Source organism: Delphinus delphis, chromosome 6 (genome assembly GCF_949987515.2).
Source record: "Delphinus delphis chromosome 6, mDelDel1.2, whole genome shotgun sequence".
Lineage (NCBI taxonomy): Eukaryota > Metazoa > Chordata > Mammalia > Artiodactyla > Delphinidae > Delphinus > Delphinus delphis.
In genome coordinates this window covers 14434584-14456016 of record NC_082688.1, presented here as the reverse complement: position 1 = coordinate 14456016, position 21433 = coordinate 14434584, and positions in this window count along the sequence as shown.

The window sequence follows — 21433 nt, the reverse complement described above, 5'->3', positions numbered from 1 at the left end:
TCCAGGACAATAACAACAGCAGATATATTCTTGCCCCGTAGATCCTAAGACTGCCTTCTCTAATCTCCAACTTCTCCAGTAGTTATTCAATAATTCAACAAATATTGATTGAACCCCTACTATGGGCCAAATATGGGGCTAGACCTTTGGGGAAGGGGATATAAAAACTAAGATGCGGTCCCTGCCCTCCCTCAAAGGGCTCAGGTGCTGAGACAGGGGCCAGAGGCATGAATGAAGATACACAACGCAACCACTGATATCATCAAGGTAGGAGCTATGTGTTGTAGGAACAAAGACTAGATTCCTTACCTTTGCAAAGGGAGAGATGGGTCATAAAGGAGGTGACTCTCATAAAGGAGTGGGGCCTTGGAAGATGGGTAGAGAGTGGTAGGTGGGTAAGGGACCTGGAAGTTACTTCTAGACCGGAGAAACTGCAGAGATACCTTGAAATGCAGGGATGTTTGGGCAGCAATGGGGGGGCTCCATGCGGCTTGATGTAGGTTGGGCAGCAGTGACACATGGGTCTAGGAGTGCCTGGCTGCGGAGTTAGAGCTTTGGACTTAGGCAGTAGGGGCAGGGTGGTTGTGAGCAGAACAGGGCTGTGGTGGGGCGATGGGAAAAGGACCCAGCTGGTGCAGACCCCAAGTAGGAACGGCAGGTCCGAAGCTGTTTCCTTACTTGGGAAGAGCTTTGGAAGGTTGCCTCCATAATAAAAGAACTGGAAAGCGAGCTAGATTTGGGAGGTGTTTGTGAGGACAAATGATAAGACTTACTGACCATTTGGCTGGAGAAAGAAGAAAAAAACATATGGTCAAAAAAACAAGGTTTCAGTTCACGTAACTGAGAAGCTACTGGTGCTATTAGCCAAATTTGGAAATAAGATTGAGAATCTAGCTCAGGAGAAGAAACAACGAGTGCATCCTCTGCCTCCTTCCCATGGTTAGAGCCACTGACACTGAGCGGGTATTCCCTTATTAATTATTGTTAGCTGCCCTCTGGAAACATAGGCTCTCTCTTGGGGGTGAAGACATGTACCTAGATGATGTAGTACAAGACAGACTGAGGTGCCTTTCAAAATAGAGGTGAGTGAAAGGCAGAAAAAAAGATAATTGTTGGGGAAATCAGGAAAGGCTTCCTAGAGGAGGTGTCATTGGATTTCAGCCTTGAAGGATGAAAAATAGTTCAACCCACAGAAATGGCAGTTTGGCAATAACAGAGGGTGATTAGAGGGGAGTTGTGAGAGAGAAAGCAGAAGATATTGGAAATGCCAGTGGGAAGCGGTACTGAATCAGGAGCATGGCGGACAGCCATTGAAGGACCCGGACTTCTGAAAGTCATGGTCGACAATGGCCAAAGCCCTGATGGAGCCACAGAGGGAGCTTGAACTGGGGAAGGAGAAAATGACTTTCCGAGCTGCCCACCTGATTTCTCATGCATGGGTTGTCAATTCTTGGGCTCCAGATAGCCCTCTTTTGGGAGGAACTGAAGACAAGCTCTCAGAGCTAATAATTTTCTGTTGAGTCTTGTGTAAAACCAGGTTGGAATCAGTAGTGACGCAAACTTAGGCCAATGAAAGCTTGCTCTGGCTTGGCAAGGTTCCCCTCAGCGCAATTGGCTTACCCAGCTCCGGCTGCCTCCTGAGGAGAAGCACATGCATGTGGCTCAGACGCACCAAGAGGGAGGTGCACGTGGAGGGGCTTTGAACCCCTGACTTCAGATCTGGGCCCAGAGTCTCAGCCACCTCCCGACACCATCTGGGCCGGGGGTGGGGAATGAGCAGGGAGCTCACTCCCAGGCCTCCCGTGGATTCCCTCGCTGCCAGGACGTGAGCAGAAAACGGTATCAGCGATAACAGCCTCTCAGATTCAATTCCGTCCCTTTTCATGAAAAGGCTTCAGCCCTGCAAATTGCAGTGATGGATGCAAGCTCACGCCAGACACACAGCTGCAGACCCGTGACACCTGCACTTAGGAAGGGGCAGCAAAGACCAGCTGCCCCACAGGGAGAGCCCGACACCAGGCGAGGCGAATGAACAAGGGGAACCCGCTTCATCCCTCAGCCCCCCCAGGTGGCCATGCTTCCTTCAAGCATCCCTTTGACAGACATTTATGGAGGACCCACTATGTGCCAGGCCCTGTGTGGGAACTGGAAATACAGGGGTGAGAGAAATGGCCTCGCCGTTAAGGTATCTGGTCTCTTGGGGGCACAGAGGAGCAAGGAGCCGGTGGCATGCTGGTGTCCCTGCTGTTCACAGGAGAGACAAGTTAGGGGTCCCAGGCAGCCCGGAGGGCAAAGGATGTGCAAGCGTTTGGATGTTACCCTGAGTGGACAGGGGTCCCTGGGGGCCGGGAGAGGGTTGAGCAGAAGTGGATTTATCAAGCACACACCATGTCACAGACACCATGAAAGTGCTGATAACATTGCAGGAAACAAAACATTCGAGAGCACCTCTGCCCTGCCCCGCCCCCCAGGCAAACATCGAGCCTATGCGTTAGCTCTAGGAAGTGCATCCCCAGACAGACCAGAATGAGGGGATGAAACCTGGAAGAAGTATTAACGCAGCATTAGAGGATCAATGACCTTAGCCGTACAATTGCCTGGGGCACTTTCCCCATCCGAGAAATGGTTATATGCAGCCTGTTCTGCCTGTCACGTCTCTCACGAGATTCAAATGTGAAAGGTCAGGTACACAGTAGGCACTCAAAACATGTCTGGAATGAATGAAACATAGTGGAAGTCCTTGGTCAAGTGGAAAGCACTGTACAAAATAGAAGGTGAGTATTGTGCTCTGGAGTTTTCCGTCGCCTCATTTGTTGAGGGTCCGTCCATTGCATGTGACAGTTTACAAAAGTGAACAGGGCTTGGGAATAGCACTTCCGAGCATTCATTCATTTATTCATTCATTCATTCATTCAGCAAATATTTACAAGCCAGCTTGCCATCTTTGCACCCTGTGGTTACAGTGGTGAACACAGCAGACCTGGTCCCTGCCCCCTTGAACTTCGTGGTCAGTGGAGAGGTGGATACTAATGAAATAATCCCACAAGTGAATATAAGATCACCCAGTGTGGTAAGGGTGTCCTGAAAGAGAAATGCAGGAAGATATAGGAAATGGAAGAAAATGGCAGTGAGAAGACGTCCCACCCTGGGTTCTTCGCCTGCTGTTTCCCCTGCTGGGATGCCTTTTCCACAGCTCTGAACTGGGCTCGGTCCTTCTTGTCTCTTAGACCTCAGCTTAGCATCGTCTCCTTAGAACAGCCTTCCCTAAGCATCCCTCCAGGCACTCTGTAACACCGCCATTTTGTTTTCCACAAAGGACACATCATCGTCTGATATTCCCTTTTGTATATATACATATTCCTTCATTACTTCATTGCCTGTGTCTGCCTGGTGGACAGTAAACTGTATGAGAGCTGGGGCTGTCCCAGTGTTCCCAGCCTCTGGAGCAGCCGTAATAGGAACCAATAAACATGGAATATACCAGTGAAAGGCACACGGCCAGAAAGATGTGGGGCTGAGATCCCAACTGGATCTCAACCCACAGCTTTCCCAACAAGGGTGTCCTCAGAAACCATGATCTGAGAAGGACTGGCTTTGAAGGAGACGTGATCTCTGAAAACATGAGCTGTCATGAATCTCATGGGGTTAATAATAGAGCTGCCTCCCAGGGTTGTTATAGAATGTGCTTCAAAGAGTTCAGGCAAAGTCGTCAGTAGTAATTGAGGTAGTGCTGGAGGTGGGGGTAGCAGAAGTGTTGTGAGACGTTGGGGTTTTTTTTTTGTATTATTGAAGTAGAGTTGATTTATAATGTGTTAGCTTCAGGTGTACAACAAAGTGATTCAGTTATATATACATTCTTTTTCAGATTCTTTTTCATTATAGGTTATTACAAGATATTGGATATAATTCCCTGTGCTATTCAGTGGGCCCTGTTGTTCATCTATTTTATATATAGTGGTTTATATAAAAGTACTATATATTATCTGTTAATCCCCAACTCCTAATTTATCCCTCCTCCCCCCTTTCCCCTTTGGTAACCATAAGTTTGTTTTCTATGTCTGTGAGTCTATTTCTGTTCTGTAAATAAGTTCATTTGTATTATTTTTTTAGATTTCATATATAAGTGATATCATATGATAGTCGTCTTTCCCTGTCTGACTTACTTCACTTAGTAGGATAATCTCTAGGTCCAAGTATTATGAGAGTTTTAAAGCTACTCTCAAAAATATGTGGGACTAAAGTTGATTTTGAACATCACCAGCGAGATTAACTCGTTCTACTGAAGGCTTCGAACAGCCTCTTTATTCTTAGATTAGTGAGAGGATCCCTGTGCACAGCTCCAGTGTGGTTGCCCAATATTTCCTGTGTGTCCCCATATAAAAAAAGTGTGGTTTGGTAAAATGAACCCAGAGTTAGAGAGCGGAGTGATGGAGATTCAAATTCTGACTCTTGCACCATTTGCTAGAATCTGAAGAGGTTTCTAAATCTCAGAGGCTTCCTTTCTTCATCTACAAGATGAGAATAAGAACTGCTTTGTGGGCTGTGGAGAGGATAAAAACGATACTATATAATGCTGTCTATAACGTGTGGTACGGTGCATGCCACTAGAAGGTGCTCCATAAATGTCACTCGCCTCCTCTCTGAGTTTGCTCAACTCAGGAGGCGTTTATGACATTCTAGAGGGCTCCCTCAAGACCTTTCACCTCCCAAACTCATCCCCAATTTTCCAACTGACTTTGGGCCACAAACCTACCCTTTCTGAGCCTTGGTTTCCCAGCCTCAAATGCTAGAGTAGCCAGTTTTTTTTCCTAACTTAATTATACCCTCAGAGAAAGTGCCTCATGGTGCATGTACTAAATTAAAACATTAATTAAAATAAAACATGAGCTCAGCAACAATTAAAGTGGAAGAAGAAGTGTATATAAAATAATTCATACACACACATATGCATATATATATATATATATATATATATATATATATATATATATATATATATATATATATATATATATATAAGACCCCAGCCTTGGTCTCTAAGCCCTCAGGATCTAAGAATGGCTTGAAGGCTGACAACCAGAGACTTGTTTCCAAATTATGTAGGATATCCAGGGGGCATCAAATTTCCAAAGGGTGTGTGCTCTTCGAGTCTCTCACGGTTAGTGTTTTGAAATGTTAGCAGAATTCAGCTTCTGCCCACTTACTCCTTCAACCAAAGGCATCTGGTTAGATGCTGTGGGGCGCTGAGGTGCAGAGAAATCCCTTCTTTCACCAAACAAGTATTTTTTATGGTCTGCTCTGTGTCAGCCCCTGTGCCAGGCTGTGGGGATGCAGGAGTGACAAGGTGGCCCCTGTCCCCAGGGCAGCTCGGAGTCTAGTGGTCAGGCAGATGGATGCCAGTGAGAGGCAGAGGCCAAGGACGCCCAGCAGCCTCACTCTCACTCAGCTGACACTTCGCTCTTTCTAGAAAACCTGTTGCACGCTCCTTCCTTGATTCTCTGCTTGGGCCGTTTCCTCTGTATTATCATCTTTTGTCTAACAAAACCCTCCTGATCAGAGACCCCCTAACCATTAGCAGTAATTATAGTAGCAATAATTCGTGTTCATTCAGTGTGCCTCCAGCTCCCGTCCAGCAGAAATCCCTATCAAAGTCTGGGTGTTTTTTCAATATAATCCTCACCTGTCCAGGCTCCCACAGTAATGGAGTGCTTACTAGAGCTCCTGTAAGATTCAATTTGATTTAACAACGTTATTAAGCACTTACTATGTGCCAGGCTCTGTAATAGGTACCTACCAAGGTACATAGGACAGCCCCTACCCACAGTCTACTGGACAGTTCCAGACAAGGACACAACTCAGAGTGGCAGATTCTCAGAGGATAGCTACTAATCCTTCATGATGGCATCAGCTGCCCCAACATCACCTCCTTCAGAAAGCCCTCCCAGATTACCCCAGCATCCTGAATGCTCTCCTATGAAGTCACATGACTCAACACCTCCTTGATGAGAAGAAATGACTATTTCTTACCTTTCTATGCACCCAGCTCTGCTGATCTCCAATGGTAATACCCCAAGCCTCCGTTTCCTTCCCTTTGTATAAATGTGACATTTGACGGAAACTGGATCCAGCTTCTGTTCCTTAGTTCCCTGGCCTCAGAATGTAAAAGAAAGAATTCTCCACCCAGAGGCCACCAACTTGGTTTAATATCACTTTCGAGGACTCAGATGAGACACCTCCCTTTCTGGCCTCAAGGGTCTCCATCTACCAAATGCGGCTGCCCTCCGGGACTGTCGTGATGACAACACAGCATAAATCCCGGTACGGCTGGCACGTAGTGAAACTTTCCACAAGTCATTTCCATGCTTTCCTGGTCCTTCTCTCTAGAAATGCCACTGACTGCTCACACATCCCTGCAGAGCCTGGATGCCGGGCAGGGAGGGAAGTCGAACGCAATTAAAAGTTCACTACCTTTCCCAAGTACAGTACAGTACATTTACTGGTATAGTTACACTGCAATTGTCAAAGTCAATGAACAATGTACATTTACAAGATAGTGTCCTCAATAATTACAGCCCCTTCTTTCTTCCTAACCCACACATCACCATCTCACCCACTGAGGACTTCCTACCACTCAGAGGAAGAGCCTAACTTTCTTGAAAGAAATATGAGGGTGGGGACCTAAGGGCTCTTTTATTTTTCCTCTTTGACTACTCCAGACACCCTGATGGCAGACAGAGGAAAGCGAAGGAGAGAAGGTCAAACTACCCCTTCCTTCTCCTCTGAGCTCCAATCTTGTGAAACTCACCTCATCTTATCCCTGCAAAACCTCGAAATACATACACATGAATTTCTGATGCTCTCACCTGCGCACACACCTCACCTGGGCAAACGCCTTCTCTGCATCCTCTGTGCAGGGCTGCTGGCATTCAAGAGATAAGTTCTCAGACGTACACCCATTTTACATAATCTGAAGCAAAGCAAGAAGTTGGCCCTGCCGGGAGGCATTTCCCTAGCATGGCTGTAACAGTACTCAAACCCCAGCCTAACACTGTCATTTGGCCAGAGCCATGCAAGATCTTTGGTCATGTCATCAGAGCCATGATATGCAAAGCACTTTTGACTTTTCCAAACTTCCTCCTGTGTTACCTCTTCTGAACTCTCACCGATCAATGCAGTGGGTCTCCTTCCCATTTCTCAAGGAAGGAACAGAGGCATGAAGAGATGAACGGACTGACCCAAGAATACTCAACTAGGAAGTTGTAGGGCCGGGATTCAGACCAAGTCTCCTGGGAAGCCTGCCTCCTCTGTGGTGGGAACCAGGCAGCACCAAGCCTTCTCCAGCTCTGAGTCTTTCCAGCGGGGGCTTCTGTTTCCAGCTCAGCTCTGGAACCTCCTGCAAGTCACTTAGTAGCCCTTCTCTGATTTTCACTCAAAGAATCCTTCCTAGGGCTTCCCTGGTGGCGCAGTGGTTGGGAGTCCGCCTGCCGATGCAGGGGACACGGGTTCGTGCCCCGGTCTGGGAAGATCCCACATGCCGCCATGCCGCGGAGCGGCTGGGCCCGTGAGCCATGGCCGCTGAGCCTGCGCATCCGGAGCCTGTGCTCCGCAGCGGGAGAGGCCGCGACAGTGAGAGGCCTGCGTACCCCCCCAAAAAAAAAAAAGAATCCTTCATGGCCCCCAAATCATAATTATAGGCTTACCTCTGCTATTATCTGTTTATTTTCTGGTTTCCCTATTAGACTATAAGCTTCATGATCGCACTGATTTTGTTCACAGATACCCAGCAGGGCGCTGGACTGATACGTAGAAGTAGTTAATGAGAATTTATCAAACAACTGAATGAATGAATAAATTCATGACCAAATAAGAGGCTGTTGGGAGAATTGGGGAGAAGGTGTATAAAGCACTTAGCTCAGGGCCTGACACATAGTGGGGGCTTAATTAATGTGGGCTGTTATTATTATCATATAATGAACACGGCAAAGTCTCCCTTGACACACCCTGCCACCTCTGCCCTCAAGAAAATGAGGGCTTCAGATGTGGTGTTGATGGGCCGTGTGCTGTGTCGCTGACATTTTCATACAGATGAGGAAAGCCCATTAGGACCATCCCCTGCATATTGGGAGCTGAGCTGCTAAATTTCTTTCTCAACACACTGCATTCACCAATATCATATGATCTCAGTCCTGCTCAAACCCCGGCTTCTAGGTCCCCAGCACTTGCAACAGGTAGTGTGGCAAGAACTCACTTCCAGCAAGGGTCTTTGTCAACGAAGAATGCCAAAGTGTTCTTCACAGCCCAGTGATCAGATAGGAGCATCACCCTGGGAACCTGGGAGCCTGAGCAACAGCCCCAAGTGAGCTGAGTGTCCTTAGGTAAACCACTCCCCCTTTCGGGACTCTGTTTGCCCATCTGTGAACCCCAGGTTATGATACCCATTTCATACGATTAATGTTACTCATAGTGACCAGTAGTGGAGGGCTTATCATGTGTCACAAAGAGTGCTGAGTGCTTGACCCCATCACCGCATCTTTCCAACAATTCTTTTCAAATCAGATTATTATCATCCCCTTTATTCACATGAGAAATGGAGATTCAGAGAGGTTAAGAAACAGGCCCAAGGTAACCCAGCACAGAGTGACAGAACAAGGATTTAAACTCAGGATCTTAAGCACCAGGCTACCCTGCACCTTGATCAAGATGGGGTGAGATGAGGTTGGACCCAAAGGAACAGGTGTCCCTGATGTTCTGTGATGTTGGTTCCAACTCTGTCACTAACTTGGGTAGATCACGTTTGGGACCTTGGGTTCCTCATCTGTGAAACTGACGTAGGTGATATCCAAGGTCATTTTTCATTTAAACATCCTAGACTAAGATGTCAGAGGTGTGAGTCCATTGTTGGATGGAGATGACCGACCTGACTCCCTTAAGCCCCACTTGAAGGTGGTACAATAAGCACACTGGAGACACAAAGTCAGACAGACCTGGAATCTCATCCTAGGCTCCTTCCTGGTGGAAGAAACACCTTATGCCTCAATGTTCCAATCTGTGAGATGGAGCCAATACATCCAACTCACAAAGCACTTATAAGGATGAGAGACAAAGTCCTCACCCTGGCCTACCAAGTCCTATGACCCACCCGCCCCCACCTCCACCTCTCAGACCTCATCTCCTAGGCTCACGCTCATCCACTCTGCTCTGTCCACATGCTCCTGCCTCAGGGCCTTTGCACCTGCTCTTCTCTCTTCCTGGGCAAACCTTCTTCAGATAGCAATACGCTCACTCCCTCATCTCCTCCAAGCCTTTGCTCAAATGTCACATTCTCTTAAGGCCTTACCTGATCGCTCTATTTAAAATTGCAAACCTCTCTTCCAACTCACCCACAGCCTATCAAGCCATCCCTAACAGCTGACCCTGCTGCATTTTTCTCCATAAGCTTTATCACCATCTGACATACTATATATTGGCTGTCTCTTCTCACTAAAATATTAGCTTCGTGAAAGTAGCAATCTGTTTCCCTGCTGTATCCCCAGTACCTGGAATAGTTCCTGTCACACAATAGGTGGTCACTAAATACTTGTTGAATAAACACGTGAATGGGCATGTTTATTCAAGGAATAAATATTTTCCCTTTTCTTCTCCTTTATAAGTCTTGCCATCAATTGAACACTTCCTGTGAGCCAGGCCCTGTGCTAAGTGTGCTCCTAAAGGTATCCACCTGTGATACCATTACCAATACCTGGAGCTTCAGACTCCTTGATCCCCCCAGTAATCAGAGATGCCCTCTCTCTACCTGTCATTTTTCGCATCCCTGGTTCTCCCCAAACCAGTCTCTCAGATGTGTTCAAGGAACCAGTGAATCTTTTAATTAAAACAGTTTGCTGTGATGAATCTGTTATTACAGAGCCTTACCTATGTAAAACATTAATAATACAAATTTCATTTGTTTATGTCAGTGCCAAGCATTAATTTTTAATAGCAAAATGTATGAGTTATGAAAGGCATTAATGCAAACCAAATCACCAGCTGAGGATGAAAAGGAAATCTATTTTTTAGGGTAAGCAGTAGCCATGAAATATTATTGTGGCTTCCACCCAAGAGCGAGAAAGAAAATATTTCTTCACCCTTCAGCAATAATTTAAAAAAAAAAAAAAAGACCCAGGTGAAAAAAGAACTTTATCATCACCTCAACATCAGTTCTAAATTGGAACGGAGAGCTGTCCCTTTTATCTTACTGGGTCTCTGGTGGCAATTTCAAAGTAAGAAGTTTATGCAAAATTGTCCTAATTACCCACCCCAGTCACATTTATACTTCTACGATAAAATATTAATAATAATTTGTTACATTTGCACGGCACGGTAGAGTTTACGAAGCACTTTGATTCATGATCTCAATTGATCCCTGTAACTCTGCAAGGCAGGGGAATGCATGACCATTTTACAGATGAGCCTACTGAGGCACGAAAGTGTTCAGTGGCAGGGCTGGGACTGTAGTAAGTATATTTAGTGAATAAATGAAGCAAAGTGGGAAAGAAAAGGCAAGAAGGAAGGAAGGGCGGGAGGAAAGAAGGGAAGAAGATTGGCAGGCAGGCCAATAGGACGATGTGAGGGGTTGGGGAAGGAAGGAAGGATGGAGACAGGAAGCCTAATTAATGCTCAGGTGACTCTCCATATGCCACACCTTCCATTCTCAGCCCTCCACTGCCCCCCTCTAGGGCCCAGGAAGCTCATATCCAAGGACTTCATCATCAACCTTCCTCCTCCCTGCATTCAGCCAGTGGGAGCCCCCTGCCCCCTCCCCCAGGAGATCAGCAGGTAGGAGGAGAAAGGAATAGGCACAGTTCTCCTGCCCACTGCCCCACCCTCCCTGCTTCAGCACCACCCCCTAGCAGTGACTACCCACCTACAATTCCAGCTCCCAGCAGGATCCCCCAAGAACCCTCTGTCCTCCCCTTGTCCCTTCATCCCTAGAGATGCTGACGGCTTCCCACTGACGCTGCTCTCTGGGTGCCTCCATCTCCCACGTTTACCCCCTTATCCTGACTCACACTTTTGTATGTGGTCCCTCCAGTAAACACTCTTCAGCTGAACCATCCAGAATTCATCAGGAGTGAATTCTCTTTCCTGCTTGGAACCTGACCTATATATGCATGAGTCCTCTCACCCCACTATTCTAGATGGAATTGGACCCACCAATATGGAAGCTGATCAAAAAAAAAAGAAAGGTCAGCTATCATTTCCCTGGAGCTTCTCACCCCACTAAGGGGCATCGCAGCCAGTTAGCTCAAAACCAGTATTTGAGCTCGTGGCCTCTGTTTTCAGGTCCTCTCCCATTCTGATGGTCACCTGGAACCACGGGAGGTCAGTGTTGCCCTTATTGAGAGGATGATAACAACGTAAACATTCAGTGGGAGCCTTCCGGACAAAGAGGATGGCGAGGGTACCAACGTCTGACACTGTACTTAATTGTTCAAATACTCATAAATGTACACGTGTACCTTCCTGTGTAGCATTTATATGTTTACACACATCAACCTGTTAAATAGATATTATTATCCCCTTTTGTAGGTGAGGAAATTGAGGCTCCAGGGTTGTGACTAGCTTGCTTGTCTAAGATCATTACTTATTATCATTATCATCAAAATTTGCCTTTTACGGATTGCTGGCTCTTGAGTAACATGTTGAGTTATCACACTGAATCCCCTCACAACCCTACAAGATAGTTATACTTATTCCCGTTTCACAGATGTGGAAACTGAGGCTTAGGTCAAGGAAGAGTGCATCCATTGGAGCCCAGGCTTGCTGAGTCCAAAGCACACGCCCCTTTCTGTGATGTCATCCCAACAAGGCAAGGCTGCCATGCTGTCCCTCTTTATCTCACACGTAGCCTCTGCCATGAAATAATAAGCACTAATTCACTCTCAGCCACCCCCTGAAGCTCCATCACACTGGGTCTGACCGTTTCCCAGGCTCAGATGGAGGACCACATCCTCTCTTAACCGCCTTCCCCACTCACTTGCTGCTTCTCTTCTCTGATACTCGTGGCTATTTTTAATCTCATTGAAGACGAAAGTCAAAGATAAAATCCTAAGATGATCAAAATAATTATTCCTGGGAAAGAATTAATCCTGTGGCCCTTCAAACCTGATAGAGTTTTGTAATTTTTAATTTTAAAAGTAATGCACTGTAACTGTTATAACATCAAGTGGTACAAAAGGGAATAAAGTAAAAAGTGAATGCCCCTTTCCTCTTGTCTGGCTCCCAAACCCATTTCTCGGAGGTAACCACATATATAATTTGTGTCTTGACCCCCAACAGAAATTTTAATATGTTTGATACACATGGGATTAGGTTAGACAAACTGTTTTACAGTTTGATTTTCTTCCTGCAACTATATATCTTAGACGGCCTTCTCTACCAGTGCATAGGTGACATTAGCTATTAATGGAACTCTGCACTGTGCCAGGCACTCTGTGAGGTGCTGAGTATACATCGGTGAATGAATCGGTCTTCACCATCATCATCACCTTCATCTGAGGAGCTGACACATGCTAAGCCCTTCACATTGAACTTCTTTTATTATCAGAACGTGACATGGGTACTGTTAACATCTCCATTTTCAGAATAGGAAATAGAGGTGTCAAGAAGTTAAGTAACTCACATAGTGTCACCCTATCAGTTCCTGGTGGATCCGGGATTTGAACACAGGCAGTCTAACTCCTGATCCCAGATTCTTAAGTGAACCCATGGTTCTTGTCCTCATTGAGCTCCCAGTCTGGGAGGCAGAGTGGGGAAAAATACAATAAATCCATATGGTAAGTGCTACTTAAAGAGAGTTAACAGGGTGCATAATATTATTTAGTGCATGATATGTTAGTTCGTTCAGCCATTTCCCTGTTGATGGACATTTAGGTCATTTCTAGTATTTCATCATTACAAGCAGCATACAGTGAACATCTCAGGCCACCCAGCACTGGGCAGCTATATCTGTAAGCTAAACTCCTAAAAGTGGAATTACAGAAGCACACGCATTTTAAATTTTGATAGATATTTCAAAATCGCCCTCCAAAATGTGATGTCCATTTGAGATCCTACATGGGCATGGAGGGCCCATTTTCATTCTCACCAGGACTGACTATTAGGGCTCACTTTCATCTTTAGTGAAAAATTTCATTTCTGCTGTTATTTTCATGTCTTTTCCATTGAGACTGCTATGTATTTATTAACTGTGGTCACTTCTTGACTTTGACTCATTACCTTGGGAGAGAGTGTGATTGAATGGAAAGAACTTAAGATCAGAACACAAGAGAGTTGGGATTTAGTTTCAGTACCAGAACTTACCAGCTGGGTGGTCATGAGTATGTGGCTGATCTCAGCAGTGGAGTCCTGGAACAGAGGAAGAAGATTGGGGCTGCACCCCTCCAGGACCATGGTGGTAAGGAACCGAGAGGAACTCGCATCTGAGGGTTCTGGCACAAGGCTGCCTGGACACGGTCAGCTGGAGGATTCAGCCACAGCACACGAGGCACTTCCAAAGCCTAGAGGACACAATGGGGTGGGGTGCCCTGTTGGAGTCCCTCGCATCCACTCTGAGCTTAGGATCCACAAGCTAGACCACTAATAATCAACTGAGATGAGGGAAACACGCTCTCCTCTCGTCCCTGCTCCCACCCCAGTGCCAGAGGGGACCACGCAGGGAAGAGAAAGGGGGTTTGTGTGAGCACATGGACCTCACATCCAAACCCCACTCTGACCTCTGAGATCTCAGCTCTACACTGTTAAGGGTGGTAAAGCGAGCTTTGAATCTAATATGAGATTAGAATTTTTAAAATAAATAGACCTGAGTCTTAATCATCAAAATAAGGCTAATACTAAAAGTAACTGACAGTCCTGGAATCAGCCTGAGCTGTAATTACAAGAGCTCTCCACTCAGCAGGAAAGGGGGGTACAGCGGGCACAGCTGGTGGCAGTTGGGAGGGGAGAAGATGTAAGCATTTCATGTTTATATCCCAACTAGTTAAGACCCTTCATTATTAGTAACTAATGAGAGGATTGACTCAGCTGATCTTTTCTACTTCTCTAATTCTAAGATTACATGATTTATTCATTCATTCAACACGCATTTGAGAAGCACTTAGGCACCGAGTGCTGTGCTGAACTGTGAGGCGACATAAAGGGAAAGGCATCCTCTCCATCCTCTCGGAACTTTCCACTGATGCGGAAGGCAAAGGCTCAACAAAGCCATGGCCACACCGTGCAGGGGTGCAGCCCAGAGGTGTGAGCAAGATCCTTTGGGAGGAAGGGACAAGGGGAGTGGGAGAGACATCAAAAAAAGTGAAAAAAGTCTCATGAGGAAAAGGGCTTTGCTGGTCAAGAATGGAACTGTATACAGGCCCTTGTGTCCTTGTCTTTTGAAGTAAAAAGCTTTTCCTTTAGCCTCCCAGGCCTCCCCTCAGTCTCAAAGTCCTGGCTCAAGAGTTAATGATTAGGAAATCTGAAGATACAGAAACGAAAAAGAGCTGTTAGGCTGAAAAAACAGTAGCAATTTAGACTATAAACCCGTGACATGGCAGAATCACAGAACTCCCAGTTCCCTGAAAGATATCGACAAAGGCCTGACACACGTTCCAAAGTTGTTTTTACAGGAAACAGACCCCCACCAGATGGAACCTGCTAACCATGAGAACATAGACCTGAGACCCACTGAAGCCAGAAGGTTGATAATGCTTGAAAACTTGACCTTGGTGCCACCCAATCTGTGAATCGTGCATGAGTTCATCGCACATCCTGCAGCCTCCTCCCTCACACCACCTTGAAAACCCCTTCCCTGAAAGCCATCGGGGAGTTCGGGTGTTTTGAGCATGAGAAGCCCATTCTCCTTGCATGGTGCCCTGCAATAAACGCTGCACTTTCCTTCACCACAACCCAGTGTCAGTAGATTGGCTTTACTGCATGAGGGCACACGGACCCTAGTTTGGTTCGGTAACAAGAAGCGAGGAGGGAATATTCTAGGGGGAAAAGAGTTGGGCTCTGGCAGGGAGGCATGGTTGATGCTCAGGGGAACTGCACAGAGGTTAAGGTGGCTGGAGCAGGAGGGAGCGGGTGAGGGAGATGATCCCACAGACAGTGGAGTGGGAAGGCAGGCAGAGGAGCTTGACTCAGTTCCCAAGGTAACGAGGAGTCATGGGATGTTCAGGGGCAGGGGTGAGGCATGGTCAAAATATGTTTCAGAAGGATGACTCTGGATCCAGTCTGGGAGCAAGTTGCAGGGGCTGGAATGGGAATGGAGCCAGACCAGACCAGTCCCTGCTTCCAGCATCTCCTGGCTGTCTAGTGCCCCGAGGAAGCGATATCAGGAAGGCATCCTGATCTACCTTTTTTCCTGTCTCCACAAGCTTCAGCAGTAGCATAATTTCCCTTTCTTTGCAGAGATGCTATCCCAGCAGAGTGGCATCCTGCCAAGACGGCCAGCCCGAAGTAGGAGAGACAGTGGGATGAGGTGGGGAGAGAGGCACATGGATTTCACAGCTGTAAGTTCTATCATATTGAATTTCTCCCAGAACATAACACACGGCAATGCTGATGAGGCCCCCCTACACCCAACACAGCCTCTAGATTTGCCAAGCAATGGTGCTGGAATCTTCCATGAGGAATCGTGTCCAGCAGGGCACACAAGAGGTGAGTGCCAACCTTGGAGCTCACGGCAAAACCTTCTGGAGAAAGGGAAAAGCATCACCCTTTGGGGAACCTCCTCTTCTCATAAATCCGTCTCACAGATAACAGGCCAGCACCCTCCATAATGAAAGTGAGAGGTGATATTGTCCTCATGAAAGCTATTGTGACTTGTTCAGAGAGAGAGAGAGAAATCTGAGAACTACTGAATGTGATTCTGCTTTTCAGGTTTAAGCAGTTAAATCATAGAGAGCCCACAGGATGGTAAGAATGTAGATGTAATTCTGGGGCATCTTCACCCTGTGCCCCCAACTCAGTCCTAGGGCAGGAGGACATGGTCCTACACTTTCTGAGAACTCCATGCAGCCCCGCCCTCACTTAGCACAGACCCCACCCTCGCACACTTTCTTTTTCCTTCGTCCTTTTTAACTCTTTTCTTCAATGCTCTTCTGCCCCCTAGACAATTCCTATTCATTATTTATCTTATAAATAATCTTCAGCCACATCTGGTTCTTCTGTGGGTTATGGTACTTAGACCACAAGGGCAGAAGAGAAGGGGTGTATTCATTTCCCAGAGCTGCCATAACAAATGGCCACAAACTGGATGGTTTAAAACAACAGAAATGTATTCTCTCCCAGCTCTGATATCAAGATGTTGGTAGGGCCATGTTCCCTGTAAAGGAGGGATCTAAGGAAGAGTCTTTCCCTGCCCCTTCCTGGCTTCTGGTGGTTCCTGGCACTCCTTGGCATTCCTGGGCTTATAGCTGCATTACCCCAATCTCTGATTCTGTCTTCATAGGGCCGTCTTCCCTCTGTCTGTGTGTCCTCTCCTCGTATAAGGACACCAGACACTGAATTTCGCGCCCACCCTAATCTTGTATAACCTCATCTTAACGAATTATATCTACAACGACTTTATTTTTAAATAAGGTCACACTCTGAGGTTTCAGGTAGATAGGAATTTCAGGGGACACTATTCAAACCAGTACAAAGGACACAATCCTTAGGATAAATACATTAAAAGAAAATCAGACCATTTGCACTATGAAGATAAAGCTCCTGTTAGAATTTCTCCAGTACCTAATAACGCTGAAATAGACACTCTCCTACCCAACCACGGGTTGTTTTCTGTTAACTTCATGACAAGAAGTGCAGGCTCAGGAAATGCATGGGCAATGGGAGAGAGACCTGGGCTGCTCCATATGGTTGAGGAAACAGGCCCAGGGAGAGGTGAGTGGAGCTGTCCAAGGTGCCTAGAAGCCAGGTGTACTGACTCCAAACTGCGGCTCTCTCCACTTCATCCCACTGCTGTGTGTCTCCACATGGCAAAACTTCTGGACGCTGAGGGGACAGAGCCAATGACTGACCCAAAGAGAATGAGGCAGGCAGGATTTTGGTTTCCCAGAGCTGCGGTTGCCCAAGCCTTAGGGCTCGCATTCTTAGTGGCAGAGCTGAGTGTTGGCCCTAGCCAGGAGACACTACGCAAGGTAGGCTCAGCTACCAGACTGTTCCACCTCCCATCAGGAGCCTGGTAGGGAGTCACACCAATGCACTTGCTTTGGAATGGGGAAGGAGATCTCATGTGGCATTTATCAAATGTTTTCTAGTCAAGATGCACTGGTTCTGATTCTTAATTCTGCCCATTGGCAAAAGGAGGGAAGCCGAGTGGTTTCCAGGGCCTGAGGATGTCAAAGATGCCTTTTCTTACCAGCTCAGGTGAGCCTGGATTTAGTCCAGGTCAACAGAGATAATGACAGCTCCAGGGCTCAACTCAGCCCCTACTAGGCGAGCGTCCACATAGTGCCAAAAAGATAGGAGAGAGATAGAGATAGAGACAGAGATAGAAAAAAGAGATGGAAAGAGGAAGGGAGGGCAGGAGAGAGAGAGAGGGACAGGAAGAGAGAAATAGATTTATATGGACTTGAATATGACATTGCCAAGTTTACTCCCATCCGCCATAATCCTAAGACAGATGTACCTGGATTGGCAGGATCTATGTGCGTGGATGGAAATTGGGTCAGGAGCACCACAGGAAGACTGCCTGGTGCCTGGAAAGCACAGTCACTCAGGATGGGTGAGCTGCCCTGAGACTGACTCCTAAAACTGCAATTACCCACCATGAAATCTATAGCAACGCCCACTCCTGTCGACCTCAGTCTCCTTACCTGTGACTGGGATGCTGCCCAGGTGGCTGTGAGGGTCGAATGAGAGCGTGTAGTTTTAGAAGGTATTTACACACCCGCCCTGTTCCAGAAAGGATTTGCGGCACCTATGGGATAATGTAGACCCAGCACTTAGCACATTACCTAGCATGTAAGAGGTCCTCAGTCCTCCTTAGCCTTCCTTCAAAACCTCAGCAATTCAGTCTAATGCAATGTGGAGAGAATGCAGCAGTCAAAATGAATTAGGCAAATGTAGATATTTTTAGAGAAAAGTAGTCTTAATCAGTGGATCACCTATTCATCCAATAAAAATAGAATAACTTTAGAAACGGGGTAGCAATCTGAAAAAATGTTACGACGTAAGTAAAAAGGCAGTGACAAAATTTTAAAGGGGGGGAAGTGCATTTGCATAATGCTTTACAAAATATGTTGATCTAACAAGACGGAGAAATTTTTACCTCTTCTCTCCAGTCCTCACCAGAATTCTTTTGTTAAGGAAATGCGTTTGTTTGGGTAAATTACTTGGAAAGAAGTGGGCTAAATGTGGGAACTAATCTGAGTGAGAGAAGGGGGAGACCTTTCCTGTGACTCCAGGAAAGGGTGGTCTTGGAGGAGGAGTTCAGAAGGGAAGGGAGAGGAGATGCAGCAGGCACACAGGCAGGAGACCCCCTGTTGTAGGATACGGGAGGCCTTCCCAGGAGCCCCCGCACTTCGGTCAAGCTACTAACTCGTGCACAAGTGACAGTGCTTGGGCACTGAGGGAAGTGGCTGGATTAGTGCCCAGATGGATGCAAAGGAAAATAAAAATCAAGCATAGGAACACAGATCAGGAGCAGAGCAAAGCCAGGGGGCAGTGGGACACAGAAACTCTCCAAAGCTAGGAGAAGAGTCCAAACGCTCCTACACTGAATTGGAGAATCAGGGGGCCTGTGCTGGCGTCTCGGTTACATTTGACTACATGGACAAAGATATAAAGAAAAAAATAAAATGGGTGATATATCATAATGGAAAATTGTGTTTGATTTTTTGAATATTTTCCTAAATTATAAAGTCACATATGGGCCTTGTGGAAATTTTGAAAAATACAGAAAAGTGTAAGGAAGAAAAACCACTGTTAATATTTTGGTGTATGTGGCTCAAGTCTCCTCCCACTCATGTGCCTGCTGGCACCCAGACTTACACATACATGCACACACACACACACTCAGGTGTATTAGGCCGCATACATCGGGTTTTCTGTCCTCCACTTTTTCTACTCAACCACGTAATATCAGCATTTCATGTGGCATTAAATCAGCATTAAACCACATATTAATCAGCATTTCATGTGGCATTAAATTTCTTTCTCTATTTCACTTTTAATGGCTACATAGTATTCCACAACATGGCACATAATTTAACCAAATCTCCCGATTTTAGAATTCACTCTTCTAAATAATGCCCCAATGAATGTCCTGACACATAAACCTTTGCATATATATATATATACTTGGTTATTTCTTCAGGATCCCTTTCTAGAAATATAGTTCCTGGGTCAAAGAAATGGATAATTTAAGGCTTTTGTCACATTTGCCCAAATTGCCTTCCACAGATAAGGTACCTATTTGATAATCACCAAATTTTCATGCCTGAAAATGCCCATTTCCTCCACAGGGTCACTTAGCATTGGGGATAGTAATCTTCTTTCATCTCTGCCAGTTTAATGAGTGAAAGTGCCATCTCAGCATTGTTTTAATTTTTGTTTCTCTGATCACCCGTGAGATTGATTATTTGTTCTTTGTATTTCATTTGTTATTAAATGACATACTTACATCCTTTGCCCATTTTTTTTCACTTAGTTCCATGAACATATTTTTATTGTCTTAAGAAAGAATATATCTTGTGTGTATATTTAAAAATCAGAGACATCTTGAATTATCAAAGAAAATTTTACAGAACACTGAAACATACCAAAAGTAGGCTAGGGGGAAGTTGAAAGGAAAGCAGCATTTGATCGATGGCTAAATTACACAATGCTGTCACCTCCTTCTTTGCCCATTTTCTTACTGGAGCTTTTTTTCCTTGTGTATGCATCTTTTAATCATTGTCTGCCATATATACTGTCAATATTTCCTTAGTTTATATTATCTTTTGAACTTGTTTATGGAGTTTTTGAAGCATAATAGCTTTATTTTATTTAGTTAAATCTACCAATATTTACCTTTACTGTATGTTTTTAATACTTAGAAAGGTTTTCCCCATTCTGCAATTAAGTAAATATTTTTATCATTTTTTAACCCAAATATGCTTTTTAAAATTTTTCTTGTCTTCACTCTAACTGGAATTGAGTAATCTATATGAGGTAATGATGTAAATCCATGTATTTTATGAATAGTCAACCATCCCAACATCATTTATTGACTGATCCATTCTTTTCCACTAACGTGACATGTCACCTTTATTGTGGCTGGTATTTCATGAGCCCTTACATAGCTGAGAAAGTCTTTCTGTTGATTATATTTGACTGGGTATAAAATCTTGAATCACTCATTTTTCTCTCAAAATTCCTTCAAAATTCCTGCTTCATATTCTAAAACTTAGTTTGTTCTCCATGTTTTTCTATCCTCTGCAAAATTTTACACAAAATAGGAGTTCTTTGTTTTATGAAGGTTTAGAAGAATTTACTTACCCACGTAAGAGGTCACCATTTTAGAGGCAGTTCTTTGAGATTTTCCCCCAAGTTCTGTCATACTTATTGTTATAGTGTGTCATATCCATCAAGGTCATTTTTATTTCATTTTATTTTTATCTTTTCTAGAAAATCATTCAGTTTATTCAGAATTTCAAATTCATTAACAAAAAGTTTTACGTAGTATTTTACTTAAATTTCTGGTTTATCAGAGTTTAAATGCCCTTTCTCCTGTTCAATGTTGACTACTTGTGTTTTATCCCTTTCAGTTACTGAGATTGTCAAAGATTGTTTTGTACTCATCTTTTTCCAGAAAAATTAAATCCTAAATTTCTTCACCAATTCTCCTTTTCTTTTCTCATGTATTCATTTCTTCTCTTAAATGTATTCTCTTCTTCTTTCCACTTTCTTTGAGCTAACTCTGTGATCCTCTACCTCACTTCTGAAGTTGAATATCAAGTCCATGTTTTTTTTTCTCTTTCCTACCTAAGGAAATTATTAAAGGCTGTGAATATTCCTTGGGATAAATCTTTGGCAATATTCCATCAGTGTTGATATGCTATGTTCTCATTGTTCGTGCATTCACCACAGTCTGTAATTATAGTTTGTTTTAATTTAACGATCTTTGACTAAAGAGCATTTGATATTCTTCCTTATCTCATCCAACATCCTTCTCAGAGCTCAAATTTCCTCCTTTGAGTTTCTGATTCTTTTTCCAGCAGACCATGTCTTCTTAATGTCTGCCAAGGATACAAAATGGTTTCCTGAGTTCTTTCGTGTTTTCTTCTTTATTTCTGGAGGCTAAAGAGATGTACCTGCATCATAGGTCTCTTCTCTTGATCTGCAACCTAAGATTTTTATTGGCTTTTTTTCCGTATTGTTCATCTTCAAGAAAATCTAAACCTGTAAATATCTAAATCCTATAAAAATA